The 4,482-nt window shown below is 32.8% G+C and overlaps 1 long non-coding RNA gene across 1 annotated transcript; it reads right to left on the bottom strand.

Annotated features, from left to right (window-relative positions):
• Positions 1 to 651: 651 nt before the first annotated feature.
• LOC129871464 (uncharacterized) lies at positions 652 to 2,821 on the bottom strand. Its single transcript, XR_008762258.1, has 4 exons — positions 2,652 to 2,821; positions 2,283 to 2,348; positions 1,514 to 1,578; positions 652 to 747 (listed from the first exon to the last, which is right to left on the bottom strand). It is a non-coding gene; the product is annotated as an uncharacterized LOC129871464 (long non-coding RNA).
• Positions 2,822 to 4,482: the final 1,661 nt, after the last annotated feature.

The following is a 4,482-nucleotide window of genomic DNA, read 5'->3' as shown; positions in this document are numbered from 1 at the left end:
TTTTTTTTCCGATTTGGTTCTATTTATCGATTTTGTGCGATTTATCGATTTGCCCTTTACAGCGCTTGTCGTCAACATGATAGGGTGAAATCAACTTCTTGTTTCTTTCTAGGAATACTAGATAGACTTAGGCCCGTGCTTAGCCCGGCCCAACGTGGTTATTGTAGGCGTGGGAGATGTAACAATAACTTATGCTTCTTATAATGTCGTCCCGCGTCCGATGTCAATAAGAAAATATACATAGGGATGGCGGCGGAGGGCGGGGCAAACATGCAAAGATTTCAATCCGTCCCTCTCTGCATAGCATGGACCCGACCCACATTATTTATTGTTATTTTTATTAAATAAGACAAAGACGTGCCTATTAAATCCAAATTAATTTTTTTCCAGTTGATCCAAATGAATATCTTTCTAGTTAATTCAAATGAAATTTTTCAACAAATTATTCTAATAGCTTATTAAATCTTAGAATAGCTTACAGTAAATCTTCATAAAAAAATTTGGAATAACTTATGGTAAATGAGCAAAATAATTTATAAGAAAATCTCATAAGAAAAATGAAACATGCTAACTTGAAGAATCTAAAACAAAGAAATAAGAAAACTTGCATTTAGCTCAAAAGAGATGGTGTAATTTAAATTTAGGAATTCTGTAATCCGCAACCATCCGCATAAAATTTCTAAAGTATTATTCTAATCCGTCCCGTATATGATTTAAACCCGCTCCATCCCCACTCCATTGTCATCCCTAGTTATAGAGTAGAAAGAAGTATGTAAAGAAGTATGTGAATAGGAGAAAGAGTAAGTAAAGAAATATGTGAATCAATAAAAACAATATTCAAAATTAAGGTGCACTGATAGCTCGCACCAACTAATTTGTTGTCTAGTACAATAGATCATGTACTTGATCGAGTCCAAATGAGTCTCTACTTAGCTCGTAGAATATACAATAATTTTACATTTTAAAAATCAGTAGTAATTGACGCAATAATGTAAAATGGTGTTTTTAAATTCTGGCTAGAATTTAACCTCATTCCGTATAACCTAAGTTAACTGAAACTGGTAGCAACCTATAGAAGTATCAATTCATTAAAAATAATATGTAGAAAGAATACGTACCACATGCTAAAATCTCCACACACAAATGAGAAAGAAAAGGATGTGAACCTATTTTACAGTTATCATCAAATTACATATAAAATACTATTTATTACACAAAACATGATATGCACAACACATGTCATACTATAAAACTCCAACTGAAATTCACTTAAAATTGAAATGAATAGGATATTTTGCTTTTTACTTGACAGTAAAAACAAATTTGAATATAAAAGTTTATGCTACTATCCTTGCTTCATTTTATCAGTGCGTATTTTGATTTTACTTGATTATAGAAATAAATTTGAAGACTAAGTTTATGCTACTCATAACTACGTACTCCTCTGACATTAATCTTTATTGAGTGAGTGGGTAAACATGCTAATAAGAAGTAAGAATCACGTAATTTGTACCTTCATTTTTCGTAGTTTAATCATATCCAACGATCTGAAAGACTATGGATATCACTGTGTCGTACCTGTAGTCAACATATCTCAGATCATCAACTTCTTCAAATATTGCTACTTGCCAAAAATATAGAAGTTTCATCTAGAAGGTGGTCATTTAAAGGATAGTTGATAAGTGGATTCAACGGAGCTTTATTTAAAGAACATTAACCATCACTTCGACTAATGTAGACACAGTTCTCTCATTGTGAAAGAAGTAATGAAAGGGAAGATCAATCGACCAAAATAACCATGAGCAGCTACGACGATGCAATATGCTATTGCTTCCTCATAATCATACAAAAATCCAGCCAAAAAAATATTGCAATAGATGTTCGATACTGATCGATACCTAATTAATGTACAGATAAAAGTCTACATCACTTCGCCTGGTTGTTCCTTTTCTTACTTTTTCTTTCACAACCAGGACCAATATTTATAATGTGCTCTAGATTCTCAATATTTGTGTTGCATCTCGATGTTAAAACATTAATATTGAGAAATGCATATTAACTCAATACAACTTGACTAAATTAAGAATGCAAAGTCACGAAATAGATTTCAATCGATCAAAAATTAGTTAAATAAGCTGAGAATATGTAAAAGATAGAAAATAATGAATCACAAAAAAAAATATTGGCAAGTTTCTCATAAACCTATCAACGGGACACAATTGCAGAGAAATAAAGGGGAGAAAAATTGCTAAAAATGACTATCGGCCGTATATAGTACTAACCTTTGAGAAGTTTGCTCACAGATCCTTTTTGTATTCTCATTGAATTCTTTGTAATACAATCTATACCTAAGAAATTGAGACCAAATAGTGAATAAGTACACGTATGTGTAAAATCAGTTAAAGGAAGAGCACCAAAAGCTCACAAGATTTCTAGTGAGCTTTACTTCATATTCTTTCTTTCTTGTTGCACTCATTTCATGGTGATGGGGGTTCCTGTTAACTCTTTTCAATTCCCAACTCAAAAACATATAAAAAATAAAATGCAATTTTAACTTTAATAAATAAGAAATAAATATCTCAGAAAAAATTAATTAAACCCAAAAATTGGAAGGAAAACCCCATAAATTTACTATTAGAATTAAAAACTACCTCCAATTTCGATAGTTAAATGTGAAATTTCATCACCAAATTGATGTACCAGCTCGGAACTCGAATCACTTTTTCCTAATTTTCTATCCATTTGGTCTCCCTCTCTGAAATGTAATACCTCCATTTCTAAGTCTCCTCCAAGAGTGAGAATTGGGAGGATGAAACATAGAAAAGTAGAAGATGACAGAAAAGATAAAAAATTGAGGAAAGAATTAAAACAAAATAATTGAAAATCGGAGAATATAGAAGGACACGTATAGCACGCGTGTTTATTTACCAATGAATAGGGCTCAATGGTACATGTAGTATAATTTTTTAATGCTTTGGTACAACTTTGTAAAGATGGGTTAGTCCTCCACCTTGTTGGTTTATATATAAGGGTAATCAAAGTTTAATTTTCTATATAACAAAAATTACAAATTGTATATAAGTTAACTTTTTTTTTCATTTGACCATCTAAATGATTAACTTAAATATTGATAATTACACTTAAGTAAAGTTTGTTAGTGGTATCTTTAAGAAATATTATTGACCAACTAATTACTTCTGATCATTGAGCAGGGAGATCATATTCATGAATTATTAAGAGTTGCAAGTTTGTGAAGAAGTAGTTTTCTAATCATTTTAGGAGTTCTGTCTTCTTTTTTTTCATCATCAAATTTGGCTGTAAAATGTTATATTTACTAATATTTATTCATGGTAAAAATAGTGGTTACAACTTATTGAAGGATCCACGTTACAATAAAGGGCTCGCATTCACGGAGAAGGAAAAAGATGTTCATTACTTGCGAGGCCTTCTTCCGCCTGCGATTATACCCCAGAAGCTTCAGGTACATAAATTGATTAATGCGAGGTAAGGCTTGGAAACAGCCTCTAGCAGAAAGACAAGATAAGACTGCGTACAATAGACCCTTGTGGTCGGGCCCTTCTCCGGATCCTGCGCATAGCGGGAGTTTTAGTGCACCGGGCTGCCCCTTACATGTTGAAAAAGTCTTAATATGTTTTAGGAGGAGCTTTATTGATTTGAAGGGGTGCTGGAGAAACAGTAAAATTATCTCGGTGTGATTTATATTAAAGTCACAGATTCGAATCGTGAATAAGTTATTGATACGCTCGATTGCTAGTAGTTTGAGGGAGAGTTAAAAAGTTTTGCTTTGATTCAATAGGTAATAGAGATCAAATATAAGCACATCATCACTATACAGAATAAGACTATAGTTATTATCTGTATCTAAGGACAAAACCACGCCTGTGCCTAATACATAAGGTAACAGAGAACTTCTTCACCCGAGTTCCGATGCCACCCACACTGATCATTGGAAAAATATCCATTGGTTTTTAGATACAGTCAATATCTATTCCTTCTCATCCAACTCATTCAATATCTTTCTCGCCATATCCTGCTAATAACCTATGAATGTGCGCTTGTCGAAAATATCTTCAATCTTCGATTCTTAGTTTCCTTCGCTTCCTGCTACTCCTACTAATGCTATTTCTACCTCCTCCTTTGCTCCTCCGATACGTACTTGGTTGAAATCTTGCTTTATTTATATTTTTCCTGAAAAGGTAGTAACATTGTCGACTTGTTGGATAAAAGGAGAAAGATGACTTTAATCTCTTGTTTCGGAGAAATAAGTGGCTCATGAGGAATGGAAAGAAATATAATATATTTGATCTCTAAGTCCACACATAGCAATCCTGAGTGGGTCATCACTTGTAGGAATGACATAATGCTAATTCATGCTCCACACGGCCAAAGAAGCATCAATTTTTAATCTCATTATGACTTGGTCGTTCAGAAGAGAAATTAATTCAATCAATAGAATTTTAT

Source organism: Solanum dulcamara, chromosome 10, assembly GCF_947179165.1.
Source record: "Solanum dulcamara chromosome 10, daSolDulc1.2, whole genome shotgun sequence".
In the NCBI taxonomy this organism is placed as follows: domain Eukaryota; kingdom Viridiplantae; phylum Streptophyta; class Magnoliopsida; order Solanales; family Solanaceae; genus Solanum; species Solanum dulcamara.
This window is presented reverse-complemented; position numbering and strand designations above follow the sequence as displayed.